Below are 19,927 nucleotides of genomic sequence, written 5' to 3'. Positions count from 1 at the left end.
GTGGTAAAATCTAAAAATGTGGGTGGGCGGGTCAATCTATGCTTTTGAAAACACTATTGGTTGGGCTTAGGGAAGGAGGAGGGTGGATTTATGTGAGAACAGCAGGCGCGAATGGCACTATAGAGAAATTTGAGATCTCAAAAAGAATATACACCGCCCTCTTGTGGATTCACGAAATCAATAACTGCAAAAAAAAACCAAAACAAACAAACAAAAAAACGTAGCTCTTGGGACGTATTTGGCGCTCTCCAGAAATGTGTATAGCGGAATGTTTTCAGAATGAGCCTGGGTTTAATCTTGTAGAAAACCTGAGAATGGTGGAAGAATAAACAAATAAACATTTGTGCTGTTGCCACAAATATACATGCAAGCTGATCCGCCATCTCTGTAGTCCAAATCTATTTCACTTTGTGCTGCACAATGATTTATGTTTCTGTCTTTTGTCAGATTGTTTATAACTATCGTAACGTTATAATCTCTGGCTTATATGTATGTTTTTGTCAGGATTAATTTGGAATCAGAGTGCCTCCAACATTCTTCAGAGCAGTTTAAGACACTCTTAACACACCTCACACCAAAATAATCACAACATTACCTAAGATTGTTGTAAGGGGAGTAAACGTCTCAAAGTCTGAGCAATTATCTTGTGGTGTGTGTCCAGCTTCTGCAGAAAGAGATTCATGATAAATTAAATATTAGATACGTATGTTAGATTACGTTATGTTAGATTATATTAAATAACTCAGTTAACACAGTTTACTTGCATTGCTGTGTTATTAGTTTGTTGGAAAACAGGTTATTTCAATTAGCAGTTTTTTGTTAGTGATCAGCGAATTGGTGTGTATATACATGTACTTAGTCTGCCCTGTTTTATCTGTGTATGTTTTCAGTGTGCATTGAGATCCCAGACCTCGAGCTGGTGGGCCAGTGTCCCACTCCTGCTGTAAGAAAACCTGCTTCAGTGGCCCCTCGCTCCCCTCACTTGTGCTGGAGAAAAAAGGATCGGATGAGGATAAACCAGAGCTGCTTAATTGGATTCCTGTCTAGGGATGGTCCAGTGTGGACACAGAGAGGCAAACAGTTTTAGCCATAAGCTGGTTGTGTGTGAAGGAGTGTGTCTGTAAATATGTAGAGAGTATCGGATGTTTCTATGTCTCCATGGCTTTTTACATATGTGATCGTTTCAGAGACAAAACTAACATGCATCACATTTCAGCAGTATAATGACATTGGGGGAGAAATTGTACAAAAATATTTAAATTGTACAAAATATTTCCTACGCTGTAAAAAATGCTGGGTTCCACACATCTGATTTGTGTTGCGACAACATGAAGATTAAAATTAAGTTCTTATTCTTATGAGAATTAAAGTTATTGGTTTGAGTGGGTTTAAGGCCCTGTTTACCTAATACTTTTTAGTTTTAAAATGGCATTTTAGAATAAATCCACATCCACACACACTTTCTGTCATGTGCCGCAGCGTATGCGAAGGTCTGAGCACCAGGCAGTCAGTGGGTGCTTTGAGCACACCTACCTAGGTGAGAGCAGCACACATTGAACAGTTCATCAAAGATCTGCCGCTGGATTTTACTTTTTAAACATGATGTTTCATTTATCTTGCCTCTGTCTAACAACTCTTTGGCCTTTAAAATCTATTACTTGTTCTCAGGTAACGCGTTTTAGTGCAAAGATAAGTTAATATATTAATTTATGTAACTACATACACTGATTCTGCTTATTTGACTGATTGCTTGTTTATATTGTATAAATTTATTGTACATTATACTTTTATAATGGCCATTATTGTTTTTAAAACTGATATTCAGCAAAAGAGACAGGGTATGGTTTGTCTTTCTCAATAAAATTGAAAGGAGGCAGTTATGTTGTAGGCTCCATTTTGTTATAAATATGCACACCTGTGAAGATGACGGTCATATAAATATGTAGCTACATGACGCCTTAACATTTTTAGTGTCTGTTAAGTGAATATCAAAGTGAAAATAGGCAGTTCCTTATATAATGTTTTCATTTAATTGTTTAGATAGTGAAACAATGTAGCCAGGGTGATGCGAATGACGTAATAAAGTACACCGTTCCCTTTCAAGATTTGCCCGACGTGTCCTCTGGAGTTTGTTTTCCATATCAAACTTGCAAAGTCTGAACTTACAAGGTAAAGATACAGGACTAAAATTTTTGCACAAGGCCAATATTGAGGAAAAAGTCCCCATCAGACAGGCGAATGTCTACAGGCACGTCTAAGTTTTTCCCCATCCACAGTGAGACGGAGCAGCAGCCTTTTAAAACAAAAACGGCCTCTTCAGCATTTCCAAAAAGCTCCATTTTTGGAGATCAAAAACTCCGGGGTAGTGTGGGCGGAAGGCATAATCGTAGCAAAACGTATGCCTTTTAAAACTAAAACGGTTTAGTGTAAACGGGGCCTAAAGCCTAGTTTATACTTCTGCATCAAGTAATCGTGGTGACCCACGGCACATGCAATGCGCGTAGCCGTGCATTTTTACTTCTGCTCGCTGTTTTTCTGCAATTGCACTTCAGAAACGCAAGCTGGCAGTAGGTATTTGTGCTCTTTTGTGCCAAGTTTATTCACTGGTGTTTTGTTTTTTTCTCAAGGCTACCTTAATGTTTAATTGGCTCAAACTTGCTCATTTTGAGGCTGGAATCGGCAGGCGTGCAACAACTTCTTCACGGGACTCCACACTTATAAACACTAGTTGCTTCGGGCTCACGCCACTTTTACCTCCGCCCCCTCGTCAGCACTACCAAGCCGACCAACACAGAGCTTGTGCTATGCGCTGTTGCGACATGTAGTTACAGCTTTTGAGAGGTGGGCATCAGCGCCGCCGACATAAAACTGTCACACAGACTTAAACAATTCAACAGACCAATGTCAATATTAAAGTAATATAAAGCAGGGGTGCCCAAACTTTTGTGTATAAAGGTTCAAAACCAAATATCATTGAGAACCATGGACTGAAGGAAAATATTCCAAACTATATTACATTAAACTTGCAATGGGCGATTTCCTAATTTAATTCATAAGATTTAACAGTAAATAGAAAATATTACATGAAATTATATTAACAAATGCTGTAAAACATCTAAAATGATATCTGTAATAATAACAATTACATTTATTATTGTGGATTTCCATGATGAATACACTAGCCAAGCCGAATCTGCTTTTGCCTTGATTTGTCCTCTATCTGCCAGGTGACAGTATGTACATTTAAAGTAAATCTAATTAATTTAAACCATTTAATAAAAACATTTTATTTCAGTTAACATATGATAATAAAACAAACAAACAAAAGGTTACACTAGATTTAAAATGACACTTCTAAACCCTGCCCATTATTCTCCCTCTTTTCTTAGATGGGATGGCAGGCCAATTCAAAGGCTATTGTGGGCCCGCGGACCCTAGTTTGGGTCTTACTTAAAAAGAAAAAATTCATGTTTTGGTCAAAATTTAAATCCACAGCCATTTTTAATGGCAAAGAAAAGCGCAAGCATTCTGCTAAATACCTGCTTTTGTGTGTTTGTGTTTTTAAAATAGCATTATTAAAAAAATAAAGGGTGCTTTTGTGATAACATGAACTAACCTTTTTTGTTTTCCCCAAAAATTCTTTAAAAGAACCTATTTTTTTTCTTAGTGTGAAAAACATTGAACATAATAACAACAATAATAACAAAATTATTATTATTAATAATAATAATATTAAAAATAATTTTATAGAACCTTTAATTCAGCAGAATGGTTCCAAATTAAGGTTCTTAATGGAAAAGGCTTTATTTTTAAGAGCACATTTGTAGGTGACTTTTGGGTGAACCTTTTTTTTTTTTTTTTTTTAAACTGAGCTTTTTTTTTCTTTTCTTCTTTTAAGCAATTATTAAAAAAGCAAAGCCATTAAATAAAAATGTGTTTGTTCAATATAATTTAATTTCCTGTTTTTCAACATTTGTGCAACATGGATGATGTCACAATTTAACCACTTTCAGCCTGATGGGTTCAACGGCTGCGCTTTGTCTTGTTGCAGACCTGAACTTATGTTATGTAGAATGTCATCAACAATAAGGGATAATTACGAGACACAATCGGAAGGACAGAGTGGGTTGTTTTTGACAAAGAGACGTAGAGATTCAGTGAAAATATAGCCGATAAAATGATGCAACCAAGACATTTCACCCCTCCATGTGCTTCCATTAGTGCTCCAGAAATTAACTGGGGCCAGTAATTATACACAGTGTTTTTTCCATCTAATTCTTTATTTAACCTTCACCTGGTGCATGTCTTTTCATGTCATTATATGTGTGTGAAAAGGACACACAAAGGACAGGTTTTTAAAAATACACGTTTAGCTATTGTAAGCCATCTTGTGTGAAACAATTCTGGGCATGTCACATCTAAAGCTTGATATGCTCATAATCAATGGGCTTTTTAAATGAATCAAACAAGTGTGTATGCACCACCCAGAACAAATTAAAAGTTGCAAAATTGTTTTTTAATTACAAAATGATGTCTACTAAATGACCACCGATCCATTAATTTAGAGTTTATTAAAATTGTGTTACAGTTATTTTAGCCTATACGAGCCATTGAACGAAAATCTGGACAGGCATAGCTGAATAATAAGAGTTCAGCACCTGGAAATAACATACATTTTTGAGCCTCAAAAAACAATATTTACTTGTTCTCAAGTAAATCCAGTGAGAGTAAAATCCAGGTTAAAATCAGACCAATTGGAATGATCTAAATGTGATCATTATTATGTAAGAGTTTTATTGAACACAACATTTCCTAGTGAGATTACAACAATTTTTCCCTTTATTTTTAAGTTTTTAAGTTTTAAGTTATTGTACTATACTTACTACGAAAGTGAGACTCTTATTTTAAAAACCGAACATGAAGAAACACTAAAGGAGCGGTTTTGTCAAGCAGACAGCCATGCTTGTCCACAGTGTTCACAGATAATGAGAGCTCAAAATGCAGGATATATGGATTAAATTTTTATTCAGGATATGTGGATTAAAATGTGTTTTTAAAATGATGCCTACTAAGTTACTGTTGATCTTTTAATTTCGAGTTTAATAAAATTGTATTACAATTATTTTAGCCTATATGTGCATAGCTGAATAATAAGAGTTCAGTACATGAAAATAACATGCATTTTTGAGCTTCAAAAACAATTGTTACCTCATTCTCATGTAAATCCTGTGAGTGTAAAATCCAAGTAAAAATCAGACCAATCGGAACAATCTAAATGATATCAGGCAGTGTTTTATTGGCTACATTTCCTAGTGAGATCAAAAAATGTTCCCCCCTTTATTTTTAAGTTTTTCTAAGACTATATTATACTTACAACGTACATTAATTGTTCACAGATATTCAGAACTCAAAATGCTCAATATGTGGATTAAAAATTTATTTAGAATAAATTTATTATCAAACTGATGGCTACTAAGTCACTGTTGATCTATTATTTTTCGATTTTATTAAAATTGTGTTAGAGTTATTTTAGCCTATATGTGCCATAAAACAAAATCTGGATAGGCATAGCTGAATACTAAGAGTTTAGTACATGGAAATTACATAAATTCTGAACCTAAAAAAAAAAAAACTTTCCTCATTCTCATGTAAATCCCATGAGTGTAAAATCCAGATGAAAATCAGACCAATTAGAATGATTCGATTAATATGCAATTGTTTTTCCTATTGAGATTACCACAATATTTTCCTATTATTTTAAAGTTTTAAGTTAAGACTCTTATTTTAAAAAGGAAGGATCAGTTTTGTAAAGCAGACAGTCATGTTTGTCCATAGAGTGTTGACAGCTTATCAGAACTCAAAATGCAGGATATATGGATTAAACATGTATTCAGTGCCACCTAGAAGACGTCTAGCTTCTATTAAACTGTCTCTTTATTCAGTTTAACATGTATATTGTGAAATTAGCCATGTGTATACAGTATGTAATGAGGCAATAAACGCGTGGACTACAGAATATAGTAGTAATATAGTAATATAGTTTAGTGTTCAGTTCACATTTATGCATCATGCCACATCATATGTGGAAAGCAATACAAATGAGGAGACTGATACTTTAACTAATATTTAGTCAATGTGTCATCCACAACACAACTCAGAAGCAAACTAGAGTAATTCCGGTGACATTTAAATATCAATCAATCAATCAATCAATCAATCAATCAATCAATCAATCAATCAATCAATCAATCATACCTTTTAGCTAAAATAAAGCTTTCCAATACCTCAGTTAAAATAATTGTCATTTAACAAAAAAACTTTTTAAATATTCTTGACAACTGATTATTTTGCACATACAGTATGTATTTCTTAGTACATAAAGATGTGTACGTGCACATATGTTAGGCAGAGATCTTTAATAATAATGACCCTACCATTTAGGGTCAAAAACATCTATAACATATATTTTTTGATTTAAAAAATCATCTCTAAAATTATTTCCTGAGCCAAATATCCTCTATAGACATCAGAGATAACATGTTGCATAGATGCATTCTATGGTACCTTAAAGTATGGCTAACACACCACTGTTTGTTAATGCCTTTGAGGAAAAGAAAATTTGGATTTAAATACTGAATGCTTACAAATAACAATCAAAGATGTATTCATTTAAAAGTGAGGGGGCACTCAGACACGTATCTGGACATCTGGGACATGTCTGCTTATAATTCACACACCAATTTCTAACTAACTAAGTAATACACGTAGATAGAAAAGGTTCAGGCTGGGGTTGGAAAAACTCATGTTTTAATTTCTCAGCTGAATTGTTTATTGGCCCAACATTCACTAGCAATTTAGTCATTGTAACCTGATATTCAGTGCCTTATTATATCATGAAGACATTGCAGTTTTTGAAGAAATTTTGCTTGCTCAATGTCTTGTGAGTGTTGCTTTAGGCTTTTATTCACACTGATCAGCAGCTCCACCATACCTGTTTGCCATGTGTGAATGAACCTCATTGACCTCAAGCTGTGACACACAAGACTGAACCTCGTTAGTTCTCACGTTATCTCACTGGATGCTGTAAACATTGTTCACTGATTAGTGTTTACATGTGAATAAACCCACATGAACAAATAATATACAGTACTAAAGTATGATAAATACTATTGTGTTTTTACTATTTTTGCTGTAGTAATATAACAACTTATATAAGCAAATTACCTAATACTGTTTTCCACAGCTATAGGGTATGTAGTTATCCAACAGCACAGTTTACTGTGGTAAAAAAAATATACTACACTATGTATTGAAGTTTATCAGTTCACTATTTAGTAGTAAATACTACAGTATGCTGAAGAATTCATTAACAGAATCTTGTAAATATGATCAATTTACACAAAAAAATATATTACATGACTAAATTATAGCTTAAAAACACTATAGTATTTGTTCATTCATTCATTTTCCTTTGGCTTAGTCCCTTTATTCAACAGGGGTTGCCACAGTGGAATGAACCACCAACTTATCCAGCATATGTTTTACACAGCAGATGCTCTTCGAGCTGCAACCCAGTACTGGGAAACATGCATTCACACACATGCACTACAGCCAATTTAGTATTCAATGCACCTATAGCGCATGTCTTTGGTCTGTGGAGGAAACTGGAGCCCCCATAGGAAACCCACACGAACTCGGGGAGAACATGCAAACTCCACACAGAAATACCAACTGACCCAGCCGGGGATCGAACCAGGGACCTTATTGCTGTAAGGAGACAGTGCTAACCACTGAGCCACCGTGTCGCCCCACTATACTGTAGTTCTTGATTACTATATATATATACTTTTTTTATTCAGGAAACTTTCAGAGAAAAGGATACAAATCTTTCTAAATTGTTTAAACATATTTTTTGTTCTCTGATAATGAAATTTCTCATAGATTTGGAATGAAATTCAAATTTGAGGGGTACTACAGTATAATCCTTGGGGAACTTTATAATGTAATCCTAGAGAATTAACCCTTTAACTGCTTTGACGTGTTGTTTAACTTTCAGTGTTTTGTAGATATTTGTTTCTGTGACTTTCAGTACTGCAAGTAAGGCAAAAAGTACATTCAGGCGGTTGTTATTGCAGAATAAAGCCTGACACAACACATCTTAAAGTGGAAATAGTTATGTAACAGAAAATGTGTTGTCAATTAATCTAAATATTAGTCTAAATAATGTGCAGATCCAGCATGTAATTAACCAGCAGCAGCTAACAGGCTACAACTTGACAACTACTGTGTAAATTACTAAATACTGTAACGTGAATCCTGACGTGCTGTTTTGCATGTTTCAAAACTATACAAATATCCTTTTAATGCAAATATAATTGGCCCTATGAGAAGACGATGAGACGATTATAAATATATAGAAAAAACAGGTAAAACATTAAAACAATGCACAACTAATTTACTGTCGCCATGTCAAAATTCATATTCACCCACATGCCATCTTAACAAATAAAGAGAAGAAATCCTAAGAAAATGTCTTTTTTTTCTTCCAAACCACACTGTTCTAAAACTAGACAGCTCGTCCCCAGCGACAGACAAAAGATCAGTCTGAAGTTCTTCTAGATCGGCTTGTTTTTGCTTGGCAGGGGTTGATAGTGTGATAGCGTCTCATTACCATTGTAATAAAGGGTTTGAAGTAATTACCCAGCTCAGATGAATAGGAGACATATCAGAGCACACTTTGCAGTGGCCTCTTCCTGACAGGGTAGAATACTCGCCTCGTGTCCCTTTTGTCATCAGCCGCTAACTGGCTACGAACACCTTCACGCGCAGGTTAGAGTGAATCCTGTTATTTAAGAGTAGAGATCCATTCTTTCACTCTCATCAATTATCTCCCTTCACGAGTCGTTTCTGAGGAGCAGTCGGAGAGGTCTCTGGTTAACTCTCACTCCTCTGCCATTTACCTCATCCTTGTTTTTTTAAGCAACGGGGGAAGCGGCGCACATGCGACTGAAAATCATTGTTTATGGTCCTCTCTCCCTCTCAGGATGATGCTTTAATTTATAGCTGTCATGCGGTGATTTGAAAGAGGCCGAGCAAAACTTGGGATCACTGTCTTGTCTTTTATGTGCGCTGAAGCAAAATACATGTAAGAAATGACATTAGCGTGACCCGCAGGATCGCGGGAAGTTTAATTGGGAGATATATGACATTGGTGTGGCACTAATCAAAACGCTTAGATTGTTAATTATGCCGAGATGGTGTTGCCAGTTGTATAATTCCTGTTCATTGTTTCATGATAAGATATCAATTTCACTTAATAGCTGTGCTTTTGATGTCATCCTCTATTGAGTGTCTGACAGTGTTGCGGTGACATAATAATAATCAGAATGCAAATATGAACATGCATGTTCCCAAAACTTTGTTTTTAAAGTGACAGTTAATGTAAAACTGATTTTCTTTTTATTCAGGATGTGTGACTTTATTCTGAGGCGCACAAAAGAGATAATCTTTTTTTGAACTTGATCAATAGGGTTGCTCTGATTCCGATACTAATATCAGAAATGCCACTGATACAGCCTGGAATGTAGTAAAGGGGGGTGGTGGTAAAGGTGAATGAGTGCAAAGATCGTGAAATAAGATTGTTGGGATCAGTGTGGCGTTGCAAGTAATGTGTGTTACATATTATTCATATTTTTCTAAGTAACGAGTAATTACTTTTTAACGCATTACTTTTAAAAATTAAGTAATACGATTTTTGGTGTACAGACTTGCAATATGACATGACAGATTTAGAATGAAGCCAAATATCAGTTAAAGCCCAGAACTTTCATTCATTCATTTTCTTGTCAGCTTAGTCCCTTTATTAATCCAGGGTCGCCACAGCGGAATGAACCGTCAACTTAACCAGCACGGTTTTACGCCGCCAATGCCCTTCCAGCCGCAACCCATCTCTGGGAAACATCCACACACACTCATTCACTACGGACAATTTAGCCTACCCAATTCACCTGTACCGCATGTCTTTGGACTGTGGGGGAAACCGGTGCACCCAGAGGAAACCCACGCGAACGCAGGGAGAACATGCAAACTCCACACAGAAACGGCAACTGAGGCCAGGCTCGAACCAGCGACCCAGCGACCTTCTTGCTGTGAGGCGACACTACCTACTGTGAGCACTACCTACTGCACCAATGCATCACCAGCCTAGAACTTGTCAGTTATTATTAGTATTAAAATGATCCATTATAACTGGCCAATGCGCACTTATATCACACATGAAAAACTAAAAAAGTTTAACCCAAACATCTCAGAAATATGTTTCAAATGCCAAAAACATAAAGGAAAGTTTGGTTAAAATTTTCTGGCAAAACATCGTAATCACATTAATCCCCTCAATTATTTTAAAACTAGTTCCAGTTACACCTGAAATATGCACTTTGGGTTTATTTCTTGTAAGTTTGTCATTACTAAGTTATCAAACTAAAAAGATTTACATGTGTCTTGTTATTGCAAGGCGATTGGTAGCACTCTATTAGAGGAACAAAGAAAGTCTATCCAGTGACCACTGGTTGAAAGATTTGACATTACATTGCACTTGAAAGAATAACCTACAGTATAAAGAGCAAATTAAAGGAGTACCATAACATTTAGGATCTGTTTATAAGATTTTTGGAACAAAACCATACATAACACAAGCAAATGTCTTTCACTCTGCTGGTTAATTGATTGCTATGTGTATATGTGTACTTTTGTATGTGAAATACAGTATATGTTTATCTTTGCCTCAGCCCATGTCCAACAATACAGTATAACAATACATTTACCTGTTCAACTGAATCTGGATGCTTTGGGGGAGGGAGAGGGGGAAAAGTTTAATGTAAAAAAGTGTCATTTCATGTTAAATTTCAAGTGTTTTTTTCTACAATAAAAAATGTTTTATAAAACAAATTAAGTAATAATATTTAAGTTACTTAAAAAAGTGATATAAGTTACTTTTCAGTTGAATTAATTAGCTTATAAAAAATAAATAGCTGAAATAAATTGAACGTAGTCTCCTTGAATCCTACACTCTATGAGGGAATGCGGGAACAGAGAGAAACAAGGATGGCAGAGCCTTATATTTCTGCAATGGAGGTTTTCTTATTATTCTGAATGGATCAAATAAAGACAAAGGGTAATTGTCTCAATGGACAGTAATAAAAGTACAAAAGTAGCAAACACATTGCTTTACACTTGCATTAACCTGTACATATTGCATACAGTTCCAGATTCAGGAAGTTCTCAAAAGAAAAGATTAGCCTACATTATTTTTATTGTATATGTTTTTTTTTAAGTTAAATGAAAGTGTGGGCTGTATGGTGCCTTGTTGATTGCAGAGCTCCATTATGTAAAAAAAAAAAAAAAAAAAAGAAGAAGAAAAAGAAGAAGAAGAAGAATCCTGCTAGTTATGAAACAGATAAAGTCTTAGCCAGTCCAGAAAGAGTAATGCAAAAGTAATTCAAAAGTATTGTAACACAAATAGTTACTTTTTTGGGGAGTAACTCAATGTTGTAGTGCGTTACTTTTTAAAGTAACTTCCCCCAACACTGCTTGTGATATCTTGTGTATATCTGCATGCTCCTGAGCTGAGATCAATAATCTCATCCAATTAACAAGCTTCAGGAATCATTACACCAGTAAACGTCCAGATCTTCTCATAGGGACAGTGTGCGTACAAACATTACCTGCTTGTTTAGGAACAATACTAAATGCTAATTGACTGCTAGGTAGAGCAGTCTAAGTATCATTGTTTAATTAAAGAAGTGATAAATAGCATGGATCATGAATAATGGGAAAGGGGCCCTATTGTAGAAACTGGGCTGCGCTCCTGGATACTGTGGCAATTCAAGCATCATTTCTGCAAATGTTTTAAATCATACATTGATCTGATACTATTTTTTAAATTATGCATATTCATATTTTGTTGCAAAACCAAAATCATTCTTCGCTGCTCAGAATGCAAACACAGTGTTGTGCTTTGTGTTGGACTGGGATATTTCAGCCAACGCTGTAAAAAAATTAAGTCAGTACAATAACAAAAAACATAATCCTTATTTCCTCTCACTTGTTCTAGTTCACTCAACTTTTGAAAATATCAGCTGCACAGACTAAAAATTATTTGTAAGTGATACAAAAAACATTTAGTTGGCTTAACATAAGATTATTGGTTTTCTGGGGAGGTGAACTACTCTGTAACAAAACTTTTTTAAGTTGTGCCAATTGAACATTTTTTGTTTGAAGAACTGGAATGCCTAAAAGTTGAGTGAAAAAAATAAAAAATTCAGCATAGGACCTCAAGGCAGGAATCAAACAGGTCGCCGTAAAAAACCAAAGTGCCATGTGTCGATGCACTAACCACTACGCCATTGCCAATAGTTCAGTTTATAAGTTCTTATACCAATTTCCAAAAGAGTTTTCACTCAACTTCAGACATTTTAGGTCACTGCAACTGATGTTTTCAAATGTTCAGTACATGTTGGCGTCAATGATGTAGCGATTAGTGCGTCAACACATGATACTCCGGTGTTCATGGCTATCCTCATGCTTTCCTGTCTATACTCTCTAGACAAACATGTGGACAAAATAAAAGGAAATAAGGATTATGTTTTTTTTGTTCACTCAACATCAGATATTCCAGTTCTGCAGACAAAAAATGTTCAGTTGGCATGACTTAAAAGAGTAGTTCACCTCTCTACAAAACTAATAATCTTATATTAACAAATAATTTTAGGTCAATGTACTGTAGCTGATGTTTTTAAATGTTTTATTTCGAAAGGAAATAAGGATTATGTTTTTTTATTTTTAGTTGTACTGACTTTAAATATTTTACAGTGCAAGAATAAGCCACTTTAACTCTAGCTAAAGTGAACTGCACGAGTAACTAAAAAAAGCATTTAAAGATCTGGCTAAGGCTAGCACACAGAAGGATGAGCTGTGCCAGAATCAAGAGTTTGGAAGGGTTTCAAACTATTTTTTTTTTTTTAATGAATTTTCTTTATTGCCAAAAAGCAATAAAAACCACCAAAAAAAATCTTGAGTACATTGTTTTGGATAACTTGCCACTAACAGTTGCCAAAAATGTCACTGCTTTATTTAACATTTGGAAAAAGGCACATTTTGAACATTTGGAAGCATCTGAAAATCTCTACTGATCAAAATTTGAGAACATTTTCACAAACCTACTAGTATAATAGGTGTGCATTTGGCAATTGGTGGTAATTTCCTTAATTATCTGATGAACCCTATTTAAGTTTCTCAGAGATGGGTTGCAGCTCTAAGAACATTCGTTGCATAAAACATATGGTGGATAAGTTGGCGGTTCATTTCGCTGTGGTGACCCCAGATTAATAAAGGGATTAAGCCGAAAAGAAAAAGAATGAATGAATAAATGAATGAACCCTATTAAACTGGCAACTTAAATTTACAGTTTGTACTGACTTTGTGAGATGACAAGTCTTTCTGAAGTGACTGAAACCCACAGACATCCGGCAGTCCAGATGAAGACAAAAGGTATGAACCTTTCAGACATAGCAAGAGAAGATGATCATTCCATATCTGTGATTTCTAGTCTATGTCATAAACTCATTCAAGTCCCAAGAAAGGCTTGTCATCTACAAAAGACGAAAATACAAAAGGACAAGATAATGTGGAGATTCTTCATTCGTCAGTCAATTCAACACTGCAGTTAGAATTGATTCAGCCGAGGTTCATTGGAAACAGCCAAAATTTTTGTAAAACATAAATAACACATTGCTCTGGTTACGTTTCAAGGCATGGTTCACATGACAAATCCAGTAGAGGGCGCTGTATATATTTTTGTGACACTGAAATACATTATATATTCATTCATTTTCTTTTCAGCTTAGTCCCTTTATTAATCAGTGGTCGATTAATTTAGCGGAATAAACTGCCACCTTATCCAGCATATGTTTTAAGCAGCACATGCACTTCCAGCAGCAACCCATCACTGGGAAACACCTATAGACTACCATTCACATACTCATACACTACAGACAATTTAGCTTACCCAATTCATCTATACTGCATGTCTTTGGACTGTGGGGGAAACCAGAGCACCCAGAGGAAACCCACACGAACACAGGGACAGCATGCAAACTCCACACAGAAATGCCAACTGACCCAACCAAGGCTTGAACCAGCGACCTTTTTGCTGTGAGGTAATCATGCTACCCACTGCACCACCATGACACCCTGAAATACATTACTTAAAGTACATTTTATTGAGCAATTCAGATACGCGTCCTTCTTACATGTCCATGAGAAGGTAGAGTTAGTTAAATATCTCATTACTTCAACTTAAATGGAGTAGGTTCACAGTACTCATATAGATGAGTTTTTAACTCAGTTGGTTTGTAGCAATCGGTTTCCTCAAAAGTACTTTTACAGTACTCAGGTGGTTTGAGTTACCTTCATTTATTGAGTTTTACTGTGCTCAAATGGCTTCGTCACAAAAATGGGTTAAGTTTAAATTATTTATTAGTTTTTGAACTTAAATGGTTTGTTGCAATTGGTTTCCTCAATTGGTTTAAGTTACCTGAACTTATTGGGTTTTACAATGTGTGAAAAGGAACAAAACTTGGCATCATTCTATCCCTGTAGTGTTTATTTGACCTATAAACTGCAGTTTTTGGAGCTTCACAAAAAGAAAAAGTGTCATAGTTTGGTGGATGTTTTAATATGAAGCTAGAGTAAATGGAAATATTTAGGGCTGTCTAGATCCGATCACGTGATTGGAAATTGGGCTCAATTACGCGGTTTTAGACTGGATCGTAATAGGACCGTACCTCCTGATCTGGACTCGAATATCTATATTTTCAATATTTTTTAACACATCCATAGATATGTGGTGGCACAGAGTTAGACCTTTGCTAGAAACAGTAACATAATCATTTTGTTGCAAAGGTGCTATTTGTTAAATGCCGGCAAAAAAGAACATGGAAGAAACTTGAAGTGGAAACTGAAAAGCGCAAGTATGTCTGCGGTCTGAAGAGATTATAAAGTTGATGACGACTTTATAAACGACTTTCATAGCAAACTGTGAGATATGTAAACTTGGGATTGCCTGCTGGGTGTTTTAAGTTGACGTGTTATTTGTTTTATATTAGATTTTTTCTTTATATTTACTGTTGCACTAACAAAGAACTGTTGTTCTCAACAAAGTTATCGAATCTGTCAGAGTTGTTAAATGTTAAAATAAGGTGAATTTAAAAAAAGGAACATCCTGGATCTATTTTTTTCGTGCTTCTTTATTATTTTTTATGTATTAAGAGGTATTGCATCAGGTTTTGGTATCGGTAGCTACTCAAAATCAAATAACTTGGACTCTGACTTGGATTCAAGGGCAAAATAACCTGATCTGGACATTCCTAGAAATATTTGTCAAAAGCTCTTTCATGTGGTTTCCTCCCCACATTCATTGCCAAATTATAAACAATTATGACACATTTTAAAAACTACTATTAAATTATAATCATTTTCAACTTGTGGTTAATTTTTTTCATTGTTGGATTAATATTAATGTAAAATGAAATGACTTACTACTTGCTATCAGGGGTGGACTGGGACATTATTTTCCCCCGGGACAGGTATTGTTGTATATTCTTTTTAAAGATAAAAGATAAGTCTGACCACCTTGCGTCATTTTATCCTCCATATTGTTGGTTTTGCAAACACCATAAAGCTTTATTCTACCAGCAGTGTGTGGTTCCTTCTCCTCTTCTGTAAGTGAAATGAGAAAACATGAAATTGCATTAAAACGCCTAGATTAGAGCTGTGAGTAAGAATCTTATTACGTGTGATTTGTGCCTGAAAGTTTCTTACATGCATAACCTCAATTTGCTAGTTCTGACCTCTTTTCTCCATACAGCCATATGTTTATTACTCATAGTCTCTCTCTCTTTCTCTCTCTCTCTCTTTCTCTTAGTGCATAGCCACACAATTGAACTATCCAGAGAATGTGTTGACGGCTTTAATGACATCCAATTTTAGAGTCCTTCACATCCATTAGTGGCAATTACCTTACCTGAGTTTGCATTAGTGTTAATACCACATTCTTGCAGGCAGGAATAATGAAAATAATATGACAGTTATGATATGAAATGTTGGATCAATTTTCATCATCCTGAGGAAAATGGGCAGCTTCCATGTTTTACGCTCCACCTTCGTCAACCTCAAATTACGCTGCCTTGGAGGTGCAAGAGGAGACGTGAGACTGAGAGAGAACACATTCTCCCATCATAACACTTTTAACTGTGAGAATGCTTTCCCAAAACTCAAGCTTGTTTTTCTTGGGAACTCTTTAACTTTCTGTTGTAATGGCCTGTAAGAATGCTGACAAATGCAACTAGGGAAGATTTCAGTTTAGTTTAGTTCTATTTATAATTTGACATATCTAATAACATATAGGCATGGGCTGGTATAAGATTCTGATGGTAATATAACCTTGGATAAAAATATCACGGTTTTACTGTATTGTGATAACTGCTCTAAAATATATTCTTTTTAATTGATTGGGTAAAAAAAAAACTTGTCCCCCTTTGAACACAATATATTTTATTTTGAGAAACATTTAAAGTATTTAAAGAACAGTAAACATGTCAGACTAAATAATTCAAATGAATCATTGACGTCTGCTGTCTTCTTTTGTTTCAAAAACACAGATTTTTTTACAATTTAAAATGGCATCTTTGGATATTTTTTTTTCTGCTGGAGATATTGTTCTCATAAAAAAAGTAAATAAAAAATTGTTAACATATCTTAGAAACAGTATAGAAAAACATTTTGGTGGTTTTAAAGCCTCGACTTTTTCAAACCGCGGTATACCTTGAAAACAATTATTGTCTAATAACATATAACATCTAATAGAACAAAAATTTTTTTTTTATATTTTATAAATCGATTGCATAATAAATAAGCATTTAAAATGACAAAAAAAAAAATAATACTGCTGGGGTACCCTTTTTATATATGTTTTAATGAACATAAAATACTAATACTAAATACTACCAATTATTAGACAGTTATGCACATAATGACAAAAAGTAAGTATTTGCATTTCAAAAGTACAAAATCCTGAAAACATTTATTTGTCAAAAGATATGAATAAAATATGCTAAATATATTTTTCCTCATGTGGCTTAGGCCGAGTTCAGACTGCATGATTTTAGCCCGGATTTTAAATCGCCGACAGGTTTTGAGAAATCATGGACAAATGCCTGAAATTACAGGCAATATGGTCACGAGAGTAACAATCACTCGTCCGATATTTGGCATGCTAAATATCTGGAGCTGTCAGTGTTTCAAAATCATGCTGTGTGACGTGTTCTGAATGAAAATCACATTGGCGATCACCTACAGCCAATGAGCAGCATCCACTAGTATGGGTATCTGTAGGCCAGCGGGAGGTTGAGGGAGAAGTTAAAAGCGCTTATTTTTGGTCTATTTGGACCCAAGAAATGAGGTAAAAACTAGTGTAAATTTGGCTGGAGCACCTGTGTCTGTTTAACCAACACAATCTCATGGCAATTCGTAACTTTTTCATTTAGTGGCTAATTCGTATGAATTTGTACGATCTAATTCGTACAATTTAGTACGATTTGCTTATTCCCCAATGACGGTTGGGGTTAGGGGTGGGGTCAGGTGCCACGCCTCCTTTTTAAAATCATACCATTTCGTACGACTGAACTCGTACAAATTCGTACGAATTAGCCACTAAACTGGCAAAACGTAAAATACTTACGTTTTCTCGTGAGATCAGGCTGGTTTAACGTGTCATCTGAGCAAAGATGGGTCAAAATAGAAAAAAAGTGAGAAAAATTGCTAATTCTCTTCAAAAGCCAGGTGAGCTAAATAAGTAGAATTTTTACCCCACAAAAGGCTTCTTTCAAATTTTTTAGTTAAAAACAAAAGATAAACTACAAGACCTTGTGGTGTTTCCAAGTCACTTCTTGCATTTGTTTGGTTGTAAGATGTAGTTTGTGGACTAACCGTCAATCAAAAAGCATACCCACCCATCTATCCATCCATCCACCCACCCACCCACACACCCTCCCGTCCATCCGTCCATCCATCCATCCATCCATCCATCCATCCATCCATCCATCCATCCATCCATCCATCCATCCATCCATCCATCTATCTATCTATCTATCTATCTATCTATCTATCTATCTATCTATCTATCTATAGTGCTCCAATCACCAAAATAGCCTATGCGATAAAGATCTGGATCAACACACAAAAGACAGGAAGCATAAAAGAAAACATTACCGTGCATCAGTGTGACTTGTGCAGTCACTTTTATATATCAATTAGTGCGACTGTAAGTGTTGAATCTGAGGTCATTGCTTCAATACCTCTCCATTCACTTCATCATACGCTGTACTCTCACTCCTGCTCCAGAGTCTGAGGATGGGCTACTGCTTGAGCAAGATAATGTGAGGAACACTTAAAAGCTGAAGTCAGTGGAGAGCAGGCCTTGAGAAGTGCATTTGCTTTGAGTAGCAAGGCAATGAATCCATGCTGGCTTTCTGCATCAAGTACACCTGAGATGAACTCTGGCATTCTGACCATCAGTTTAGCATGCTATTAAAAGGATATGCGAGTTCTTTGAATGTGAAGTCCTATTATATACTTTGTATTTATTAACCGTTTATTTTATAAATGGATTGGAATATATAAAGTAAATATATGTATGCATATAATAAATAATCCAAAATGTGTTTGTAGTTAAACGTATAGTTCAACAAAATCTGTCTCCATTTACTCATTCCAAACCTGTTTGACTTCTTTTTTTCTGTTGAAAACTCAAGAAGATTCTGAACAAAGCTGGAAACCTGTAACCATTCACTTCAATAGTATTGTAATTAATTAGTAATTAATATTTTTTTTTGCTACTATGAAAGTCCATGGTTACAGATTTACAGCTTTGTTTTTTCAGAGTGTCATCCTTTGTGTTTAACCAAAGAAAGAAACATATAAAAGTTTGGAACCACTTGAGAATAAGAAATGAGTACATTTTCAATTTCTGGGGGATGAAACATGACTTTTTTAACGCAGTACATTTATATGTAATCATTTAGCAGATGCTTTAAGGTGATTTACAAGTGCTTTGGAAAGCTCACAAATAATATCTTTTGGAAACATTTGGAAATTTCAAAAAATATTTAGATCATTTCCATATTTTTTTCCAAATATATTCTCATTCCATTAGCTTCAAGTAATGTCAAGCAAAAGCAGAACACAGTGGGGGAAATAAGTATTTAAAGAGCCCATATTATACATGAAATAGGGTCATATCTTGGTTATAAGGGTCTCCAACAATAGTCTTATATGCATGCAAGGTCAAAAAACACTTTCACGGTCTTACAATCTGCAATTATTTTTACCTAATTATCCCAGCGACTCACGTATGAATCATCCAGTGATTCATTTGTTCCCAAACCCCTCCTTAGCGCGAAGCTAATCTGCGCTGATTGGACCGATGACAGTCTGTCGCGATTGGTCGACTGCTTTTAGTCAGAGAGTGAAATGCCCAACAGCTAATCAACAATATAAAAGTAATCACAGTTCATACACGCTCGATAGTGTAGGCGTAGATTTTAGCTGCCAGTGGGTCAATGTAAATACAGACTATAGACTTGAAAATACAGACGACAAACTATTTTATTGAGCAAAAACTCCAAAAACTGTCGAGGAGATCCCCTAGCTTGTCTTACTCTGCTCATTTCACAGACACACACACAAACACACATATTGCCCTCGTCCTTGCGCGCGCGCACACACACAAAAACACACACACACACCTCCGGACGAGGTTACTCTTTACTGATCCTTCCTTTAACAAACGCCAATGAAGTATTCTTTGTAG

Source organism: Danio rerio, chromosome 17 (genome assembly GCF_049306965.1).
Source record: "Danio rerio strain Tuebingen ecotype United States chromosome 17, GRCz12tu, whole genome shotgun sequence".
Lineage (NCBI taxonomy): Eukaryota > Metazoa > Chordata > Actinopteri > Cypriniformes > Danionidae > Danio > Danio rerio.
This window is presented reverse-complemented; position numbering follows the sequence as displayed.